The following is a 24,302-nucleotide window of genomic DNA, read 5'->3' as shown; positions in this document are numbered from 1 at the left end:
TTGAAACAGTGGCTGCAGAATGAGCATTCGCTTTATGAAAGATTGAGTTTCAGTCTGAAGTCAGTCATTTTATGTTCTATTTCATGTTTTTTTTAAACAAACAGAAAATGCTATAAAAAGAGCTATTTGCATAATTTAGACACAGTGAACACAACTGAGTTCCTTTGATAAGACTACATTAGTGTTAGCTTCAAAAATATCATGTTGTTTTCTATTGGCTTACAAATTATCCTATGTACATAACTCTAAGCAAATGTACAGCCTACCCTGGCCTCATTTACAATTCATATAATTTGTGTTGTTGTTTATTTGGCTTTTCTATGAAATGGATTCTTTTACAACGATTCCAAGAGAAATTTACTTCCATCACAGATCATTCTGTATGCTCACAGTGTAGGTAGTTATTCTATTTCTCAGATATAGTTTGTCTTGTTTAGAATTTTTTAATCATAAAAAAAATACTTCATTTGACTGCTCCTGGAATTTCATCTCCCTCCCCAACATCCCCACCCCAGTGAAGGGCTTTGCTGGTTTTGAGATACTGCTTGATCCAGTTCCAATCTCTTAAGTTATGAATGCTATTTTTTTATAGTTGTGCACATTTTCCATATTTCACATAAACCAATTATTTACCACATATATACATGCGTTTTAAATTACTTTTAAATTAGCCACTTCTTATTTAGAAAGTTTAGTGATTGCTTTTAGGGTTTAAAGCCTCCAAGTAAATCATCAGCATAATATATCATAACACTTTTTTTCCATATTTTTATGCATTTCCAGTCCCTGCTCCCTTTACCTCTTTTTCAATCCATGAAATGAACCTCCTTCACCTCTAGCATATTCACGATTATAGGAAATCAGTCTGTAAAGAAAGTAAATAAATAATACACAGAAAGTGTTTTTATCCTCTTTTTAAAATTTATTTCCAGCATTTTCATGCACATTTTGAGCTTGTTTAATGGAAAAATCAAATCAAGCTAACAGCCTTTTTTTCACTTTTATATAAAGAAGTGATTTCCCATAATAAAGTGGAAGACAGATTGAAAATCCAGAATTTGATCCCTGACTCAATACACACATGCTGTACAAATATCTCTATGCCTCAATGTGATTCTCTGTAAATTAGGAGTGTGTGTCCAGGGCCCTGGGTGATGCCTAAGGGACATTGAGAGGAAAACTCTGAAGTGATTGTTAGGCTCTCAAAAGGTATATGTTGCTTGTCCACAAAACTCAAAATACCCAAATTGTGCTCTCAACTTCAGAAGTTAGCACAGAAGGCTGAGACTAAAATATGGCATTAGAGATATTAATTTCAATAAAATTAGGAGTAATTTAAACATTCTCCTTAAATTCAAATTATACATATACCAAGCATTTTTGAGGCTATAAAAAAAAAACTGGCTAACTTCAGAAAGAGGTTTTTTTTTTTTCTTATTATGCACAGTGAGTTACTTTTTCCTGGCTGGATTCATCTCTGCATTTCAACAAGGAGTTGAAATACCAAAGTATCATGGGAGAGGTCATTCCCACTGTATTCCCAGCTTAGCCAAACCAGTAAAGTACTGCAGATTTTAAAATACATGTCTGTAGGAGAGAGCTCCAGTTTGAATTTCCAGATCAAATAAGATAGACCCCTTTTGAAGCTTATCTTTTGGGTGTTTTATTGAACTTCCAAATCCTTGGAGTTTTCCCATCACTTGCTTTTTTGAGTCTTTCTGCACATTAACTTTTATTTCAAACTCTTCCTATAGGTTTCAGAGTTCTGTAATCTGTCCCTGGAGTAGGCTTAAGTGAAAGGGCTTTGCAGTTTTCTAGATCTGAAAAAGGAAGACTACTTTCCAAAGGAAGGAAATCTATTCTTGGAAAGAGTGATTTTTCTCAAGGACATGGCCCCAGTGAGTAGTATGGCCTCCTTCAGCACAGCTGGGTAGATTTACTAAGTGGCATAGTATAGAGATAGGAGACTTAGGCAGAGAGAAAAGAAGTGAGAAGAATGATCTTAAAATGGCAACAAGCAAAAAAGGAGGGAGGTGGGACTACATAAAGGCGGTTTAGAATTGCTGTTAAGTATGAAAAGACACCCAAGACGAAGAGAAGGAACTAGAGATGTTAACAATGGGGACCTTACCCAGGTCGGCCCTCAAGGTAGCAAACTGTCTTAGTAGACTGAATGTTCAAAGAGATGGGAACCCTTTCCTTTGAGGAAAGAAGTTTTCTTAAACACAATGGACTCTCTTTGGGATAAAATATGAGTGGAAATGTGAGGATCTGATCAGGCCCCTCGGTGTGGCAGGAGTATTCTGTGAGGTTCCATAGAATGCTGAATTCCTTATAATTACCATCTGAAGGTGAGTGGGAAAACTGAGCAGGTGCTAAAGGTGACTCGTACCACTTCTGCGGTGTTTGTTACAAAGGCAGTGGGGTCACTGTGGAGCCCTGAGACCATCTCAGGCAGAATATGCCAGAGAGAAAGAGAAACATGCCTTTTTAGAAACCTGTGGGAAATGAAGGCAGCTTTTAATACTGCCTCTCCAATCATAGGTCAAAATGGTAAATAGCTCAGAGCAATACTTCATTTTCAAACAAATGAGAAGTCAAGGGAAGAGTGTATCCAGTATTTTGGAGTACTATAAGCTTTTGCATTCATTTGCCATCAAAATTAAAATTTTAAGAAGAAGCCCCATTTCAAGAAACTAGTTAAGGATTTACTATTTCCTCATTACCTGATCCCACAGTTTTTAATCAAATAAGCATATATTTTGTATTTTGAATATATGCACATGTGACCACGTTTTACATTTTGTCTCTCCCCATAGAAGGTGAGCTACTTATGGTCAAGGACTATTTCATTTTTGGTTTTTATATCCTTTACACCTAGCATAATGCCTGACACATGGGGTGTAGATAGGAAATGGACCTGTGATTTTTTTTTTCTTGGTATAGAGAGCTGCTAAATTAAATAACTCCTTCTATTAATGTGAATCTGTACCTGCTCTGCAACTTATACTCCAGCTTTTAGCACACATACTTAGCCCTTAATAAATGTCCAATCTACTCTGATAAGCTAGTTCCTTAGAAACTCTGTTTTAAGGAAGACCCACACCAGCCATGCTCAGTCATTCCTCTCCTGGCTCTCCCTGTTGGCTCTTTGGATTTACCTTCCTGCCCACCTCCCCAACACACACACACACACACACACACACACACACACACACACACACACACACATATACCCTAGACCACACCACAATTCTCTTCCATTAGAATGTAAGCTCCTTGAGGGAAGGGACTGTCTTTTTGCTTACATTTGTATTCTTAGTGCTTAGCAGAGTATCTGGCACATAGTAAATCCTAAATAAATGGTTGTTGACTTGAATTGACTATTTCTCTCTATATATATCTTTCTTTCTGTCTATCTATCTACCTATCTCTATCTAGAATAGAATGTTGCCTACAACACACAAAAATTAAGTGACTTGCCCAGGGTTACACAGTAAGCAGGCAGAACTTAAACCAAGTTTTTTTCTGCTCTCTATCTACTATATCTCTATCTACTATAGAACACTGTCTTTCACCTGACATATAGTAAGCTCTTAATAAATTTTTGATTGATAATAGTTCACATTTAGATAATATTTTATGTATGTTATTTGACCTTCACAATAACCCTGTGAGGTAGATGCTATTATTAACTCCATTTTACAGATGAGGAAACTAAGGCTCAGAGTGGTTAAATGACTTACCTAGGGTCATACAGTCATGTATTAAGGTCTGAGGCAGTATTTTAATCCAGCTCTGGTTGGCTCCAATACTAGCACTCTAGCCATTATGCCAGGCTGCTTTACATTATGCATATTTTAATTGTAAGAATATCAATTCTTACACAGTATAGTATAGCAGGAAATTATCATAGCTCCCTACAAGTGAGACAGAGAAAGAAAAACAGAGAGAGACACAGAGAGACACAGAGACAGACAGACAGACAGACAGACAGATCAGTGGTTATAAATACCTATCCTGAAATAGAATAGATCAATATAAAAGAATGATAAACAATGGTCTAAATGAGCAATGGAAGATCATTTAAGGTGTATTGATTGGTTTGAAACTGTTGGTTTTAGATTTTATAATAAAAACTACTAAAAAATAATCAGAACATGGTTTAGAATACTGGGGAAAAAACTGCTTAAATAACTACTTAAACATTTTGGGAATTCAGATCTTTCTCTTCCTTGCTGTTCTAAATTGCTACCACACTTATTCAAACCCTTATCAATTCTCTCCTCTTTATAGGTGTCCCTGTCACCATCCTCTCCTCCCAGCACCCCATCCTGCATGTTACATCCAGATTGATGAGTCTTGACCTGTGATCTCAACTGTGGAGCTCAATGTTGCAGATCAACAACTAATCTGTAACTTATAGTCTTAGAGACTATAAGGGCATTGAAATGTTAAGTGACTTGCCCACAGTTACACAGCTGGTATGTGTCAGAAGAAGGAAGAAAGGAAAGAAGGAAGGAAGGAAGGAAGGAAGGAAGGAAGGAAGGAAGGAAGGAAGGAAGGAAGGAAGGAAGGAAGGAAGGAAGGAAGGAAGGAAGGAAAGGGAAAGGAAGGAGGGAGGGAGGAAGGAGGAAAAGGGGAGAGAGGAAGGGAGGAAGGAAAGAAGGAAAGAAGAAAGGAAGGAGAAATGGAGGTGAGAGGAAGTGAACAGAACTAGAACAGAACTAGAATTTTTAATAGTATTGCTAAATATTTTTAATTGTATTATGAATTTGATGATTATCACAAATATTTAAATATTTTTAATAAAATAGAAAGAGTACTGTACAAGGAACTGTGAACTGTTATATATAGTTTATACATATATATATAATAAAGAATACATAAATACATATTAAATTTATCAAAGAAGCATCAAAATTGCTCTATTTATGTCCATTTGTACACTTCTTTTTGTGTTCTGTGAATTTTTAAAAAAAATTATTTGTTGATGCTTTGAGCAGTTCACAATATGCCTTCCCTTTCCTGATATCTACTATGGCTGAAACTTTCCATGCTGGTGTAGTGGGGGCTGGGCCTCCAGAAGCCATCCCATAAAGCATGTGTTGAACTCCTGGATGAACAAGTCTATCTCAGTGCAGAAGATCTTGGGCACTATGGAATGATAAAGCAGACCCGTTATTGGTCTTTTGGTCCCATGACAGCAGCAAAGGCTTTAATGTATCAGTAGGATTGGTCACTGAGTGAGCTATGAAGTCAGCCAACAGTCTGTCTCTTCATCACAACGTTAGCCAACCCAAACCAGTTATAAAACATCTACACTTGTAGAAAACTGAAGAGCAGAGAACTTCATTATATGTCATCATACCTTTCTCCCCAGCTTTTTCCATGTGAGAAAGTTGTGCCTGCTCACCAGTCCTCTGTTATGCCTGTACCTTTTTTTCTTTTAATTTCCATGTTTTTATCATATTTTATAAAGTAAAAATGTAATCTTCCCCATTTTTCTGTTGATTACATACTTACTATAGAAAATGATTTAAATCAAATCCTCTGTCGCCTACTTAGAATATAATTCTTCCAGGTTTTATGTGTGTGTGTGTGTGTGTGTGTGTGTGTGTGTGTGTGTGTATGCGCATGCATTGTGTGCATGCAACCACACACATCTCAGTTTCTTTGTCCATACACAGTTAGCCCTTGTATTGCCTTAGGGAACCTGTTACATCCTAATTTAGTTCTTGTTGTTCTACTAGTCATAGTAGCTATCATATCTTATCATTTGGCCTTCTCCAAACTATGGCTACTGTGGCTATCCTCATATCTTCCCCAAAGGAAATCAGATGGCTCAGTGAGCTTTCATTTTTCCCTTACCCAGAATTAGGCCACTACACTACTTCTAGATATTTCCAAATCATACTATATGCATACCTACTCCCTCCCTTCCAACATCCCTAGATATATTATCTGGTCTTCTTTCATTAAAATGTAAGCTCCTTGAGGGCAGGGACTATTGTGCTTGCTTGTATTTGTATCTTCAGTGCTTAGCACAGGGAATAACACATATTAAGTACCTAACAAACCCTTTATATTTGTTTTCATTTATTCAACCTACTTTCACTACAGGGATGACAAGCTGCCTCCTCCTCTGAGTCAGCTCCCTCACAAATTGGGCCCAGACACTTCCAGCAGACCCAGTAGAAAACAAGGAAGCCCTTACTTCCCAGTCTTATTGACATTTCTCCTTGTCCCCTCCTGCCTGGACAGTGACCAGTGCATTCCCACCCTTGCAGGAGGGAGCCTAGAATTTCATTTCACTCCAGCTCTCAGGACAATTCCCTCCACCCATTCCCAGCACTATCCCACACTCCATTACTACTGATTAAATGAACAAGGAGTCATCAAATACAATCCTTCTGGTAACATGGAGGCCTTGCCATCTGACTTTACTATCCACCCTACCACTAAATTATGCCCTTCCAGCTCTCAGGCATTGCCATCTAACCTACTAATGCACTGCGAGGACCTCTATGCCTTCCCATCGTCCCTGAAGCTTCACTGTAAGAACCACTTGGACCCTTCCATCCACATTCCACATGAACCCCCTTCTATGTGTTGCTTTCTCTACATGTTGTCTGCTCCTGTTAGGAATGTGTACTCCTTAAGAGTAGGGACTGCCAGACTCTTCTATTTCATCTCTATTGCTTGGCGTATAGTAAATGCTTAGTTAATAATTGTTTATTTATTAATTCATTCTTCATCTCTTGCCACCACTAACATGTGCCTCTATCCTCCCTCTCATTTTAACACCTCTTTATTAATAACTCACTAACTGTGTGATCTTGAGTATGTTATTTAAATCTTTCTGAGCTGGTTTGCTCATTATTAACATAGAGGTAGCAATGCCTTCCCTATCTAATCTCATAAAACTATATGAGATTAAAATGAGATAATGCATGTGAAAACACTTTTTAAACATTGCATAGGGCTATCCAAATTTAAAATGACATTCCCTTTATCTCCCTCCACTTGTTTCTTGCTTCAGTCTTGGAGAAGCATCACACTAATGTATCTGTGTTCCCTTTTATCTAAAAATATTTCCTCTTCCATTCAGTTTCTTGCCCTAACTGTACCCTAGCTCTTCCCTGACACCATTACATCCCTATTGTCCTCTCATATGAAGAACTTGCTTCCTCTCAATAACATGAGTAAGGCAGGGGGTCAGACTCTCCTTACTCTTCAGTACCTTTTCCAGACCAACCCTATCCCAACTTTTCATTTGCTTGTTAGACTCAGAAGTTTGAACCTCAGATAGGAGGTATGGAGGATGGGAAAGAAGGAGAAATTAAAATGGGAGGGTGGAGGCACATATTAAGGGCAAGTAATGACCAAGAGTATTCTCATCCTCCTAAACTACCCTATTTAAATCTTTGCTATTACCTATAGACTCTACTAAAAAAAAAAAAAGAACAAAAGAAACAAAACACCCCAGGAATGAAAATTGGAGCAATCTATTCACAGCTTATGTGTATATACACACACACACACACACACACACACACACACACACGTATATGTATATATGTATATACACACACATATAAATATATATATAAAATGCTTTACCAATCTTAAAGCAGTATATAAATATTACCATTACTATTGTTTTTTCAGTGACTTCAACATCTGGATAAAGTTCTTTCCACTCGCTTCCATTAGGTTTGATAATCTAAGTGTTCATGCTAAGCATTAGTCTAGTCGTTGATCTCCCTCAAAATTCCTTGTCTCTCTTGATTCCCCAGACTTCCATCACCTTTCCACATCAACTAAACACTGCATCTTTTCAGCCATTTCTAATTTAACACTTCTCTCTGACCCAACTATCCTTACTTTCTGTCTTACCACAAGCACTAAACTTCTCCACCTTTGCTGGGTTCAAATGTAACCCAACAAGCATTTTATAAGCAGGTACTTTGTTCATATCTCTGCCCTAGGCACTGGAGATTCAAAAACAAAGTCAAAAGCTCCTCAGAGAGCTAGTTTTCTGCACATAAATGGACAAGCATACATATATGATAAATTGAGGAGAAAGCACCACAAATTAGGATAGGGAAGGGCTTTTGAGAAGATGTGGGCTTGAAGGAAATTAAAGATTCTGGGAAATGAAGGTAAAAAAAGAGTGAGTGCATCTCAGACTCAGAGGTGAGGGTGCGGAGGGAAGGAGTCTGTGCACAAACATGGAGATGGAGGAAAAAAATCTAACTTCTGAGAGCAAGTATGCCCATTTGCTGAAACACAGACTATAAAGGGAAATCAGTCAACAGTCAATGAACATAACATAAGCACTTATGTGCCAGGCAGTGTGCTACACTATAGGAATACTAATACAAGAAAAAAAGAAAAAAAGATTCCTGCCCTGGAGAAGTTCCTATTTTAATGGATGAATACAGCACCTAAAATAAAGCTGACAGAGACCCACCCAGGGACATAGTGGTGAAGTCCAGAGGATCAGAAGCAGAGCCTGGAAAAGATGGAGTATTTAAAAGGCCTGGAAAAGTAGGCTTGTGTCACATTGTGTGGGGCTTTAAATGCCATACTAGGGAGCAAGCCTTGAATTCCAGAGATAACAAGAATCTACTGAAGGTTCTTGATCAGGAGAATGGTATGGGGTTTTTGCTCATTCAAAGCCTCTCACTTCTCTGATTCTATTCATTTTTTCCTAGATATATTAAGCTTTCTTCTCATACTAGATGCCATAGCTCCTTTGGAAACATGTTATCCTGAGGACCGGAAACTACAAGTTCCATAACTCCTAGCTTAGGTTTTGAATGTAGTTAACACTTAGAAATCATTTCACTGAAGTTTTATACTTCTGCTTTTTGGAATCCCTAACTTTCTTCAGGGCCCACCTATACCTATAACAGGCTTTTCCCATGATTCCTATAGCTACTCGTGCTCTCACCTTCCTTATTACTTTGTATTTGTGTATTTGTGTATTTGTTTTCCCCAATAAAATATAGGGTTCTTGAGGGCGAAGGCTCTACCTTGTGTGTCTTTGTATCTCCAGGACCTAGCAAGGTGCCTAGAACATAGTGGAAGCTTAATAAATGCTTAATGAATGAGTCAATGGCTAGATGAGCAAGCATATAATGTCATTTCTAGGGCTGCAAGTTCCCTCCAGCCTCTGAACTTTCATTAACTTTGTAACTAGTGTATCTTCCTCTTCTGCAGCATCTTTCCAATTTGAAAACACGGCTAAGTCTTCAGGGAAGAAACTAACCTAGGTTCAAGGTACTCTATTGATTCATATTCCTAAAATTTTAACTCAGAAGCCTCCACCGATGCATTTGCCTTCAGCAGTCAGACAGATGACACAGTTTAAAGCAAAGGCATTTCCTGAAATGATAGAGTATGAACAGTAACTTCAAAACATTCTCCCCATAAACCTGGGAAAAGCTCCCTGACAAACACACACAATATCAGGAGGAAGAGTGAATACAAACATTTCATACACTAGCAAAGAAGTACACAAATAACAAATATAGATGGCCAAGGCAATTCATATCTCCAATAAAGCAAAAAAGCAGATCCTTGCTCTGTTTTCATGATCTCATGTTGCTCCCTCACTTTAGGTGCAGTATATCAATATACAAGTTGCTCTGCTGGGCTTCCTGGGTCTGCTCCTCTCTGCAGCTCAACTCTCCAAGCCTGCTTCCTACTGAGCGAGATGTATCCTATTGAGAAAGTTGTCTTATATTCCCTTTGCTGTTGTATGCTAGGAGAAATACAAAAGGAAAGGAAACTCAAGAACTGGGTTCTTCTTCTATAGCTGGCTCTCTTCCTAACTTCCAGAAGTTACTCCTTATATAGAGTGACTAAAGAGCTAGCTAGTTTCCTTTTTAAAGACCACCAGAATGTTCAGCTAGCCAATGGCTAGCCACACAGTATTCCTATCAAGGAGATAAAAGAAGGTCATCAAATTTCAAAAATGAGAAACTTGGGGCAAACACTTTATATTCCTTTTATAAGCTGTGAATAGATTGCTCCAATTTTCATTCCTATAAAATTTGGAAGTAAGTCACTCAGGTTATGAACTATTTGAGGTTTCTCCACCTTTATAACATTCAGGGTGTTTATTAAAATCTTTAAGGGGCAAATCATTTACGAGGTACAATGGGACTGTTCCAAGTCTGAAAGAACAAAACCTTAACATTTTATTTTTTTCTGTTACCTACCTCTTATATTCTTTGATTTCATTAATGATCCTGAAGAATTTAATTAATCAGGAGTCCCCTTTTCTTCCTACTACACTAGGATCTATAATCCTATATCATAACTGTTCTCCCCTTTGTCCCTTTGTCTGTTCCTGTTCTGAGGCTAGAGAATGATGGAAACTTATCTCAGTTGGGCCCATTAAAGATTTGCACTGTCCAACACATCAATCTTTTTTAATTTCTCCCTCATTATCTTCCTAACACAATCCCAAAGCAGTTATTCCAAACCATAGCTTTTCTCCTCAGCTGCCAATTTTTCTCCCTTACCACTCACACTGAGTAGATGATCTACCCTTCGACTTTGCAGAGATAATTGAGACCATCTGGCATTAGCTACTCCATGTATCTGCTACTTGACCTCGGTGTATCAATATTCCTATTTCTCTCCATTCATTCTTTCCGCTAGGCTCAGAGGAAGTGGTTTCCCTTCTCCAGGCTCAAAGGAAGTGGTTTCTTTCCTCTCTAAAGAGAATATCTCCATCTGTACCCTGAATTCCATCCCATCTTAATGCCTTCCAAAATCTTATTCTCCAAATTATTTTTTCCTAGCTTTTCAGCTCCTGAATGAGCTCCTTTCCTTCTGCTTTTAAAAATGTACAGATCTGTCTGCTTAATATAAAAAATACAATAAACTTTTCTGAGTCCATTTCCCCTTTTAGCTAGCATCCTATTGCTTTCCTTTACTTTACCGACAAACTCCTAGATTATGAGATGTTTGCCCGAGCTTTCTACTTCCTATCCCCCACAAGCTTAGTAACTTCCTAAAAATCTGGCTTCTAACTCCACTGCTGTACTGAAACTATTTTATAAAAAAGTTGACATTCTTGCCAAAGCTTCCCTAAGCTTCATAAAAGCACAAATTGTTAAGGTCTAATGTAGCAGAAATGAAATGGGACTGGAAGTCAGGAGCCCTCCATCTTTCTGATTTACAGTTTGTTGTCAAATGAGAATAGTTAATAGTTGCATAACTTACCTCACAGAATTGTGTGAGCATGAAATAATCTAATAAAGCAATGTTAAGCCTACTGTAAACCTTAAATCCCATTATAAGTAAATTTAAGGGTTTTTTTCTTCTTTGTGGGCTCTTCTTCCTTTTCCCATCCCCAAACTATGTGCTCAGTCATACTCTTCATTCACTATAGTCAGTCAGTTACCAATTTAGTTAAGCAACTCTTGAATACTATAGTAGGCATTTAAGAAATAGCCCTTAACACTGTGCTAAGTGTTGAAGGAACAAAGAAAAGGCAAGGGGGGTGGTGGTGGAGAGGAGGTGGGGAGGGTGACTAGTCCTTTGAGAAAACTCTACTCTCATTGTTTTAATTACCATTAACTAGCATTGTTTTAATTTTTCATTATCTTGTCCATAGTAGGTATGCAACATATATTTATTGGCTGATTCATATACAACTCAAGGCCTAAATACACTTGTGCTTCAGTCTCGTGATAAGATATCTTGGCCATAATCTCATCAAATCCCCTCAAATTCACAAGCCTGCTTGCTATATTTCCCCTAAATCTGATTCTATCAAATATATAATTTCAGCTGATAACACCATCATTCTTCCAATATTTCTAGGATAGACCATTTGGAGTCTCCTGTAACTCTTCCTTTACTTACCTTCATCTGCTGTAACTTAAAAGCTCTTTGAGGTCAGGGATAATTTTGTTTTTTATTTTGTATCCCCAGCACATAGTGCAGTGCCTTGCACAAAATAATAAATATTTAATTAATCTGAATTAGCAGCAAATTCTAAGTTTTGCTTTTCTTCGAAGTATCTTTCAGGTTCCCTTTTTCTCTCTGCTAAGATATTAATTCATGTCCGCATGGCTGGATTATTTAAATCTCTTCCTAGGTGATTCAAAGCCCGTAAGTATTGCAGTATATGTAGCACTGGGCATGGAACCAGGAAGGCCTGCGTTTATATCTGGCCTTCTGAGATCACACTAGCTGTGTGACCTTGGGCAAGTCATTTAAGCTCTGTTAGCCTCAGTTTTCTCAATTGTAAAATGGGGAAATAACAGCACTTAATAGCACTTACTTCCCAGGGTGTTATGAAGATCAAATGAGATAATATTTGTAAAGTGTTTAGCAGTATCTCCTACATAGTAGGTTGTAACTTAATTTGCTTTGCTCTCACTGCTACAATCTATTTTACATAGTGCTTCCTAACCTATTTTTCCTAAAAGGTTATTCAATTTACCACTTCATTATGCAAACACCTACAGCAATCCCCCTTTTACTTAGTGTATCACACCAACATTTCAGAGGAGTTTGGAACTTGAGGAAGGTATTGTGGAGGGACCACGACTGGGTTGCACTACACTTAGCCAACCTTATTTTCAACTACTGCTTAACATGCATTTTCTATTAATAGCAGTTCAACTTCCTTTCTGTCCCCTATGTAGTCCATAATCATCCTCATGTCCATATCATTGTTCATGCTATAGAATAATCTACTCTTTTTTGTCAGTCTACTGACTTTGTTTAAACCCTGCCTAAGTATGTTGCTAGAACCATAAATGAAACCCCAACATGGTAGAACCAGCCAGGACTTTTGTTATGCTGGAAATGCCTTTGAAAACTCTGGGTCAAATAGTGCTTTGTACAGGACTTTATAGTAAGCTATCTAAGGCTCAGCAAAAGCTAAGATGAAAAAGGCTGATCATGATAGGCCAACTACAAGATGATGAATTCTTTGGAAATGGAGAAAAATTAAAAATGACCTTCAGTCCATACATCTCCAATTCTGCTACTATAGTGAAGGTGGAAGAGTGGTGCAAAAGGAGCCAGAGACAAACTGACCAAAAAAAATTGACAAAGTTTTGAACCACTTGTAAATATTAACTTAATTGTAGGTATTCTAAATTACATCAATCAATCAATCAGTCATCATTCATTGAGCACCTACTATGTGCCAGGCATCAGTACTAAGTGCTGGGGATACAAAAAGAGGCAAAAGACAGTCCTTGCCCTCAAGGATCTTATAGTCAAATGGGAAGAGAAGACATGCTAACAAATATGTACACAGCAAGAGGGAAGGAAATTTTTGCCCAATGACCAGTAAATTGATATGCTTTTTATTGAATGAACTGACCCATATCACTATTGATATTCTGACAATATATAAAACTAGAAGACAAAACATATTTAGCAATGAATGGAAAAATGACTCCCAAAATCACCTTATTTATGAGGCATACACACACATATCAGACAAATACCTGAACATGTTCTATTTTTGACCCAAGCTTCTGCATTCCAGAAAAGGAAACCATATTTATAGCAGAGACAGATTATAAATATTCAGGGTCAGAGATTCTCCATCTTTATTTTCATGGTGGTTCCTTTGAACAAAACTAGGGTCTATGTTCTCCTCAAAGCAGTCTATTTATTGAATGGGATCAAGTTTAAATGAATATATGTCTAATTAATTTTAATTTAATTGCTTTCCAACTCTACCTTTAGCTGTGAAGCGATGAGACTGAAAATAAGGAAATTGGGGCAGAAGAAGAACAAATACATGTGTTGTTGTTAGGGCACTACTAGGTGAGGTAAGACTAGGTTTGGTACACCAGTGTGACCCAAGGATATCATAGGGACATTACAGCCCAGGTGAAAAAGGATCAGCAATGGCAGGGGGGAAAAAGAGTACTGAAAAGTCAAGTGAGAGATAAGATTCCCAGTCTTCTGGACCATCACTGCACCTGCCATGTTGTTTTTATAGAGAGGACATTAAGGTACCCATAAATACCAAAGTGACTTTAAAAATTCAGTAGAACTTGTGGGTCTCTGGTCTTTTTATTATTCTTCTAAGCTACACCACACCATTCTTCCCAGATGACCTTTCTTGATTATGAATCAGAACCACTGCTCTGTACTGAAGTCATTACTTTAAAGTGCAAAAAGGAAAGCCGAATGGAAGGAAATACATCTGTGGGTCATAGCGACATCGGAAACTGATCCAGGTTTAATGAAGTTTTATTTCACTTGGAAGTTCTCTCCAAAGGAAAGGTGTATTATTTCTTCAAGATAAGTCCCTGAAAGACAGCAGAGGTTGGAAGCACTTATTATTCTACAGTGAGGGAAGGTTCGTTTTCTGATATTTCAAGTAACAAGAATATTGGCTGATATGTAATAACAGTTGCTCATAAAAAGATTGACAAATTGATTTTAAATGAGTGTTTTGGACACATACAAATGGAAACATCAACTGCTTTGATTGGATATATTCCATTCGATAAACAGTTATTAAGTACCTAGTATGTGTGAGCAATCAATAAGCATTTATTAAATGCCTGCTACATTACAAGCACTGTACTAGCCACTGAACATAGAAAGGCAGTCTGTGTCTTCAAGAAGCCTGAATTCCATCAGAGAAGACAACATTTACATGAAGAAATGTAGACAGATTTACAAAATAAGTACAAGGTAATGGGGGAAGGGAAATACTAGCATTTAAGAAGATCAGGAAAAACTTCTTTAGAAGATGGTATTTGAGCTGTGCTTATTCTGAGAAATAAAGGAAAGGAGGCAGCATATTCCAAGATTTGAGAATAGAGTGTGCAAAGTTATAGAGATAATAAATAGAATGTCCTATGGCAATTTTGACCAGAATATAGATCATATGAAGCAAAGTGATATATAATAAGCCCAGAAAACATGGCTAATATGGCAATTTGTTTTACTGGACTATATAGGTACCTATTAAAGTTTTTTTGTTTTTTGTTTTTACGGGGTTTTTTTGGTTGGTAGGTTGGTTGCTTTTGCTATGGATTTTGATTGGTTTAGTTTCTATTTGTTCATTTTTATCTCAGTGGGAAGTAGGGTACTGTGAGGGACAGATTAATTGTTTTAATTATTATTTTTTGGGTCAGGGCAGTCAAGATGGCAGAGTATAGACAGTGCAACAAGAAGCAACTCCCCCCCCCCAAAAAAAAAACCCTCCTCCAAACAGATCTAGAAAAATCTCTACATCAAATCCTACTGGTGAAATCCCAGGAAAAGTCACATTGAGGCATTTTTAAAGCCCAGCTTGGCACAGGAAGACAGAGAGTTATGGAGACACTGGGTAAGGGGGCTGGTATGGAACATTCTTCTTATAAAGTGACCAAGGACAGGCTGTAAAATAGGACAACAAGGGGTCTCAAATCTGTAACAGAGCACCACAGGCAGCTTTGCTGGCTGCTGACCAGTTATAGGTCACAGATACAGAGCAGATTGATAAATGGTCCTTTGCTCACCACTGTCTCAAGCTCTGTCCTGGGAGAGGAACAAGCTTAAGTAGCAGTGAGGCTCAGTTGCCAGAGTTAGAGCAGGGTATCAGTTTAAGCTTCTACCTCAGTCTAAAGCCTGAAGAGGAATAACCAGGGCAGGAATCCCAACTCCAAAGGGAGCCTACAGTTCTGTAACTGAACCAGCAGAACTTCCCAGCTGGCCGATACTGGCTGAATCCAGTCACAGCAATCTACTGCTGCTCATACCCAAATCCATGTCAGAAACTCGCAAAGTCAGACTAAGAAGGAAGCAATCACCCTCTGCCCTGGATCAGACTGCTTTGGGAGCACTGAAAGCTTGGCTTGCAGGTTCCCAGCCTGAGCTTACCTGGAGATTCTGGAACCATACAACTTTCAATACCCAAGGAAAGCAACAACTGGACTATCTTAGGTCTTCCCTATGGCAGTGCACAGAACCAAGCCATACCATCAAGTTCAAAGTCAGAAAGTAGGCTGGAAGAATGAGCCAAAAAAAAAAAATTCCAATACAAAAATCTATTATGGTGACAGGGGTATTCAAGAAACAAAACCAGAAGGGAATTACTCCAAAATATCTATAGACAAAGTCTCAAAAGAAAAAAAATACAGCTTGGACACAAGTTCATCTAGAATTCCTGGAAAAGATGAAGCAAAAGGGAGGGGGGAGAATTTTTTAAAATGTTTTTGTCAATGAAATTAAAGGAAAAAATAGGAAAAGAAATGAGTGCTATGGAAGAAAGAATTTGAAGGGGAATTAACAGCTTGACACAAGAGGTATAAAACCTTGCCCAAACAACAAACTCCCTGAAAATTAGAATGAACCAAATAGAAGCCAGTAAGTCCATAAAATAAGAAATATTAAAACTAAGTCCAAAGAGAGGAAAAAAATAGAAGAAAACATAAGGTATCTCATAGTAAAAACAACTGACCTCAAAAAGCAATTGGGAAGAAAAAAAATAAGACTTATCAGACTACCTATACACCATGACCAAAATAAAAGCCTAAACCTCATATTTCAAGAAATCTTTAAATTGTTCAGATCTCTTAGAAGCAGAAGACAATGGAAATAAAAAGAATCCATCACCTCCTGAAAGAAAACCTAAAATGAAAACTCCCAGGAACATTAATAGCCAAAATCCATAGCTTCCAGGTTAAAAAAAAAAGAATGAATAAATGAATAAATAAAATTAATTACTGCAAAAAAGTCAGAAAGAAAGAATTCAAGTACTGAGAAGTCATAGTCAAGACCACATATGATTTAGCAGTCACTGTTCAGATCTCTTAGAAGCAGAAGACAATGGAAATAAAAAGAATCCATCACCTCCTGAAAGAAAACCTAAAATGAAAACTCCCAGGAACATTAATAGCCAAAATCCATAGCTTCCAGGTTAAAAAAAAAAAGAATGAATAAATGAATAAATAAAATTAATTACTGCAAAAAAGTCAGAAAGAAAGAATTCAAGTACTGAGAAGTCATAGTCAAGACCACATATGATTTAGCAGTCACTACTATAAAGGAGTGGAAAGCTTAGAATATAATATTACAGAAAGTAAAGGATATAGACCAAAAATAACTTACTCAGTAAAACTGAGTTTAATCCTATTGCAGGAAAAAATGAAACTTCAACGAAATATAGGACTTCCAAACATTTAGGATGAGCTATGTAGAAACTTTGAAGTTCAAACACAAGATTTAAGAGAAAGACTAAAAGGTAAACACAAACAAACAACAGTAATGGACTAAACAAGGATAAACTGCTTACATTCTACTATGGGGAGATAATACCTGTGTCCCCACTGAAGCCTATCATCATCAGTGGTCATAGAGGAAGTCCAAATAGAGAAGGGATGAAGGTGGTTCTGTTATGTCTTGATGACTTCAAAAGACGAATAGAAAGGGAGGGGAAGAAGAATACCCTCGGAGCAGGGAGTAGGGGGGAAGGAAAAAAAGAGTTAGGGAAAATCATCTTATATAACCCAGGTGCACAAGTACACATCTATGCAAACAAGGAGGAGGGGAGTGGCTGAACTTAGAACTCACTTTCATCTGAACTGGCCACAAGAGGGAAAAATGCATATGTACATACACATACTCTCACACACACAGTGAATATAAAAATACATTTCACTCAGTGAAATAGAAGGGAAAGGGGAAACAGAAGAAAGAGGAATTAGAAAAAGGCTAGACTGACGGAGGTAATGGTTTTAAGCAAAACAAACCCTAAGGATATGCAAAAATATTTATAGCTCTTATTTTAGACAGCAAAGTACAGAAATCTGAGGGGAGCCCCAAAATTGGGGAATGACCAAACAAATGATGCCATATAAATGTGATGGAATACTATTTTGCTGTAGGAAATGATAAAGAGGTTGGTTTCAGAAAAACCTGGGAAGACTTAAGTGAATGGATGCAGAAAGAAGTGAACAAAACCAGAACAATTTATACAAAAACAACTACAGTAAAAACAAGTAACTTTGAAAGAATGAGAAATTCTATTCAGCATAATGATCAGCAATGATTTTAGAGGATTAACGATGAAACAGCACGTTACCCTCACCTCCTTATAGAGAGGCAAAAGACTCAGAGCACAAAATGAGAGCATTTATGTGGTCAGGGTGGGAGGAAGGACATAGGTAAAGAGGAAATTTGTTTTGCTTGACTATACATGTTTGTAATAGGGTTTTGTTTTTTCTTTTATTCCCAATGATGTTGGGGGCATAGAGAAGGTAGATTTTTGCTGACTGAAAATTTAAAAATAAAATATAATTTTAGAAAATAATAATCAATCAAAATCATCATTGGAAAAAATAAGTCCACATCTTTTCCAATATTTATCATTGTCCTGTTCTGTCATGTCAGCCAATCTGGTAGGTGTGACGTGGTACCTTGGAGTAATTTTGATTTGCATTTCTCTGATCAATAGTAATTTAGAACATTTTTTCATATGACTATAGATAGCTTTAATTTCTTCCTCTGAGAACTGCCTGTTCATATTCTTTGACCATTTATCAATTGGGGAATGACTTGTATTCTTATCAATTTGACTTAGTTCTCTATATATTTTAGAAATGAGGCCTTTATCAGAGACAATGGTTGTAAAACTTCTTTCCTAGTTTTCTGCTTCTCTCCTAATCTTGGATGCATTGGCTTTATTTGTGCAAAAACTTTTCAATGTAATATAATCAAAATTATCCATTTTGCATTTCATAATGTTCTCTACCTTTTGTTTGGTCATAAATTCTTCCCTTCTCCATAGATATGAAAGGTAAATTGTTCCTTGCTCTTCTAGTTTGCTTAGAGCATCAATCTTTATATCTAAATCGTGTACCCATTTTGACTTTCTTGGCATAGGGTGTAAGATGTTGGTCTATGCACAGTTTCTGCCACACATTTTTTCCAGTTTTCCCAGCAGTTTTTGCTAAATAGTGATTTCTTATCCCAGAGGCTGGAGTCTTTGGATTTATCAAATAGTAGATTAGTATAGTCATTGGCTGTTGTGTCTTGCATACCTAACCTATTCCACTGATCCACCACTATATTTCTTAGCCAGTACCAAGTAGTTTTGATGATTGCTGCTTTATAACACAATTTTTAAGATCGGTACAGCTAGACCACCTTCCCTGGCATTTTTTTTTTCATTAGTTCCTTTGATATTCTGGGCTTTTTGTTCTTCCAGATGAATTTTGATATTGCTTTTTCTAGCTTTATAAAATAATTTTTGGTAGTTTGATTGGTATGACACTGAATAAGTAAATTGGAATGCTGATGCATTGTTGGTGGAGTTGTGCAATGATCCAATCATTTTAGAGAGCAATTTAGAATTATGTCCAAAGGGCTATAAAATTGTGCATACCTTTTAACCCAGCAATACCATTTCTAAGTCTGTATAACAAAGAGATCATAAAAAAAGGAAAAGACCTATATGTACAAAAATATTTATAGAAGCTCTTTTTGTGGGGGCAAAGAATTGGAAATTGAGGGGATGCCCATCAATTGGGGAATGGCTGAAGAAGTTGTGGTATATGAATGTAATGGAATACTATTGTGCTATAAGAAATGATGAGCAGGCAGACTTTAAAACAACTTGGAAAGACTTACATGAACTGATACAGAGTGAAATTAGCAGAACCAGGAGAACACTGTACAAAGTAACTCGACATAATGAGATGACTGACTTTGATAGACTTGGCTCTTCATAGCAGCACAAAAATCTAAGACAACGCCAAAAGATTTATGATGGAAATTGCTATCCACACCCAGAGAAAGAAATACGGAGTTTGAATGCAGATGGAAGCACACTATTTGCTCTCCTTTTCCTTTGTTGTTTTGTTTTACATTCTCTTAGTTCTTCCCATCAGTTCTAATTGTTCTTTACATCAAGACTAATGGAAAAATATGCTTAACATGAATATATATGTAGAGTCTATATCAATTGTATGATATTTCAGGGGTGGGTCGGGAAGAAGAAGTGGAAAGAGTAGAAAATTTTAAAATCAAAATCTTATGGAAGTGAATGTTGAAAAGTAAAAATAAATTTTAAGAAAAAAAAAAAAGAATGAAAAGTAAGCCCACCATGGCAGTTTGGAGCTAGATACAAAGATGAGTAAAACATAGCTCCTGCCTTCATAGAATTTGAAAGCTAGTCAGGGAGGGAAGCACAACATAAATATAAATAATTGTGATACAAACTATATAACAAGGAATGTAGAATTTCATCAGTTATGAGGCAGATATTTGTCCTGAAAGCTTCCTGTTATGGAAAATGGCAACTGTCTCCTCCAAGTTGCCAGAGAAAAGGTGTCGGAGCTTCTTTGGTTTCTCTGGTGAAGGGCCTTTGAAGACCCAGGCACATCCTGAAGACTAGCTTGCTCCTTTATATGGAAGCAGAGACAGTGTTGATTTCTTAAAGCCATCTTCCAGGATCATACAACCTGTTCCCTTGATCTGATTTTAGTATGGCTGCTCCAAGTATCTCTTCTCTCTGCTTGTGAGCTTCATCCACAGCATTGGCTATCCCTGAGGTCAGCTTTTGAATTCCCTGGCAATAAGTTTGTTTCTGGCTATGATCTTTGACCTCCTGATAGAGAGAGATTCGTGAGTGGTCCTCTTGTTGACCTGGTTCATTTTCCTCTTTCTTCATCTTGGTATTTACCAGTACTCTCTACTTAGTTTCTTTCATATGTGTTGATCTATATGGTCCATCTGGATTGCATACCTGCATTATTGTTTGACTGATTGCATCTGCAATTAGATTTGAATTCCATACTGGGCCCAGAACATGAAAACAAAATTAAGTGGAAAGCACATTGACTGGCCTTTGATTCTGGAAAGACAAGGATTCAAATCCTGCTTATGACACTTAATAGCTGTGTGAATGTGGGTTAGTCATTTAATGTCTCAGCCTCAGTTTTCTCATCTGTAGAATGGGGATAACAACATATTATCTTCTTCATAAGGCTGCTGTAATCTATCTCTATGATAGACTTTTTACCCACATATAACCTTCTCATGGTCATCTCCCTTTTCTCAGCATATTACCATGGAAGTTTCACCGGCTTTAGAGTTAGACAGACTGAGTTCAAACCCCACCTCTGACATTTACCATCTGTGTACCTTTGGATAAGTCATTTGGATGATGGTTTCCTGATCTATAAAATGAGAGGCTTATACTAAATGGCCTTTAATGTCCCTTCCAACACTAGATCTAAGATCCTATGATATGTCTTCCTTCCTTCTCTCTCCTCCCATCAAAACTATGACAGTGGGCACAGAATCTTTACCTGACCTCCTGCAAATACGTCATAACTTTGAAATGACTGTTTATGCTAATACAGCTACATCTTTTTTCCACTTGGTCCACATTGTTGATAGCATCCTGTCTGTTTAGAGATAGTTGCCTATGGTTGTTGCTGTACTTATTCTAAAGCTATGGAGAAGGTGGGGAGAGGAAGGGAAGAAAGAGAAGTGACCTGAATGAAAATCAGTCTCACGCTCATTAGTGCCACGGTTAAAGCAACTAAGCTATTAGGCCACAGACATTCTAAACACTACCACAAACAACAACAAATTTAGCATGCTTTCTCCAAGAGAAAGAAATGCTAAGATATCTGAACCCTTGATTCTATGGCTTGAAATGATCCTAAGTCAGAATTCTGTCTTTCAAATCATCTCCTTCAGAGAATAAACATCAATTTAGAAAAGCTCTGAGAGAATATGATGTTAGGTTATTACTTCTTTTTTCCAAACAATTTGGCTATACTGAGTTTTGTAACCACAGCTTCTTGAGTGACCATACATGCTTCAAAAGAATACCAATGGAGCGTGCTGTCTAGTTAATGAGATGCATCATGAGACTTTGGATAACGATCCTTTGCATGAGGTAAAAGTTGGGGAGATCAGGGATGGGGGGGTGGGGAGTGGAGGAGAAGAATGGAATAATGGGATTGGGGAAGGTTTTCTGCCTCCTGCATTTGACAACATCTCAATACTCCTCTATCTTTTAACTTTTTTCTCTGCTTTAAACCTCCCTGACAGGCTGACGAAGATCACTGTATATCTGTTATCCACATAAGACTCAGCTAGAGCTCTGGCACCATCCATCTAGAAGCCAGGCTGCCTCATCACAGGTTTCCCTCTTCTCTCAAGGGAAATAGGTTCACCTGATCCCCAGAAATAGGCAAATCCTCTAGTATTTGTTATGACATTGAATTCTTAAGGAGCTGCCGACTTTCTCTTCAAAGCTATCCTTTTGTCAGAACCATTTTAATTCTTCTGATTACATTCAGATGAAGGCTTTGAGGAGAGGCTAATAGTGTTTAACCATTATGTTTAACACTTACCATTGTGTGTTGTGGCTACTTCACAAGTACTAGAGGAAGAAAGGAAACACACATGTATTAAGTGCTTACTATGGGCTAAGCACTAGGGACACACATGTGAGAAAAAAGAAAAATAGTTCCTGCCCTCAAGCACTTTACATTCCAATGGGGGAAGTCAATACAGGAAAGAGAACTGAAAAGCTGAAAGGTAGTAAGCAGGTGCCTAGCAAAAGGCATGGTTTTTACCAGTGAGAGACAGAGGGGAAGTGGTTGTGGAGAAATATTTGAGTGTGAGCAGGCTGATGGTAGACTATCTTAGAGCACAGAAGTACCAAGCACTGAGGGAAATTCCAGGATGACCAATAAAAATCCAGAAAGTTAGGGAAAGGGCTAAGAGGAAAATAAATGAAAGTTATCATGGCAACAGTGAGCAAAAGGCTTGGAATATTTGAGATTATGAATCTGCGGGGTTTCCCATAAAAACAATAATCAAAATAGTAGCCTTTTCAAAAAGGGGTATCATAGAATTTATGTTATTCCCCTACTCAATAAACTACAGCAGCTTCCTGTTACCTCTAGAATAAAATACACTGTTTTGGATTTTAAAGACTTTTGAAGTCTGGCTCCAACCTACCTTCCCAGCCTCATTCTACATGACTCCTCTTCTTTCATTTTATAGCTAAATTGGTCTTATATTCTCCCATATATGACATTTCATATCCCATTTATCTTCATTTCCACTGGCCATTCCCCTGCCTAGCCTCTGACTCTTAGAAGTCTTTAGTTTCTTCAAGATTCTGCTCAAATAAACTCTACATGCCCAAAAGCAGGCTTTCCATAACTTGTGGCTGAGATCCAGGAAGAATTTTGCCTAGGAATAGTTAGGAAGGAACTGAGGATGCTCTGGATAGAGCTATCTTTTTATCAAATGTGTTAACAGCAAGTACTCTGACCTCACTCTCCCACAGTGAGATAAAATTACATCTCCACCTCAGGGTTCATAGTTGATACGTTGTCCCCATCAGTGTTTAGTTCTTTAATACCATTTAATCAATGAACATCAGTAAGGCTTTGGCAAATGGATGTTTTCTTTAGGGCTATGAGGGAAGCAGAAATGCAAACATTTCTCTCTCTCTCTCTCTCTCTCTCTCTCTCTCTCTCTCTCTCTCTCAACCAGGGGACACATTCTTCCCTAAACCAACTCAGTTTCTGCATGGCATTAATTCTACTGAGTTAGAATCCAGATACAACATTGCTTCTCGATAAGCCCTTGTTTCAGCTGCCACTGTGCTGCATATTGAATAAGCCTCAGATCCAGAATTGAGGCTACAAACCCTTCCACAGACTCCATTCTCTGACCTCCTGATAGCTTGATCTCCTAACCTCTCAAGGCTGATAGAGTCAGTTATTTCCAATCTCCTTTGCCTGGATTGAAAAGAATAGGTGCTGAAGCAAATAACCAAGGTTTTTATTTACAGCTTCTCACCTTCATGGCATTGGTTCTCTTGTCTCACTGGACACTTCCAGGAAGTCGCCTGAAGAGAAATCAAGGCTCTTATAGGCTGGGGACTTTTGAATACCATGCAGCCAAACAGAAGGGCCTCGTCATATACTGATCAGACCAGAATCACTTAAGGAATGTTGGCCTATGCTCCAGAATCTCTTGAGGGCATTTCAATTGTTTGACAGAGACACTCTCCAGAAGCAAGATGCCTCTCCTGTCCCACATTGGGGAATTGCATCAGAGACACTCTGTTCATGCTCACTGGCCTGTCCCTTATTAAATAAGTTTGAGCCCACTTTCCCTTGGACTTTTTGTATACCAGTGGGGAGACTATATCATAGATTTTGGTTGGGGGAGGAAATGTTTATACCAACTACCACCTTAGTAAATATGCAGTAACCCTTTCTAAAATGAAAAAAAAAAGATTTAGCTCAGGCACTACTTTCTACATGAAA

General features: G+C 37.7%; 1 long non-coding RNA gene across 1 annotated transcript in view; it reads right to left on the bottom strand.

The window, feature by feature from the left end:
• Positions 1–24,302, bottom strand: part of LOC144456696 (uncharacterized) — a 204,138-nt gene that overhangs the window by 327 nt on the left and 179,509 nt on the right. Inside the window, exon 3 of the long non-coding RNA XR_013485713.1 lies at positions 800–865. This is a non-coding gene — a long non-coding RNA (uncharacterized LOC144456696). The remainder of the gene's footprint in view (positions 1–799; positions 866–24,302) is intronic.

The sequence above is a fragment of the Phascolarctos cinereus genome, unplaced genomic scaffold (genome assembly GCF_003287225.1).
Source record: "Phascolarctos cinereus isolate Bilbo 61053 unplaced genomic scaffold, phaCin_HiC Scaffold_4;HRSCAF=312, whole genome shotgun sequence".
Lineage (NCBI taxonomy): Eukaryota > Metazoa > Chordata > Mammalia > Diprotodontia > Phascolarctidae > Phascolarctos > Phascolarctos cinereus.
The sequence above is the reverse complement of the archived record's forward strand: the minus strand, read 5'-3'. Positions and strand labels throughout refer to the sequence as shown.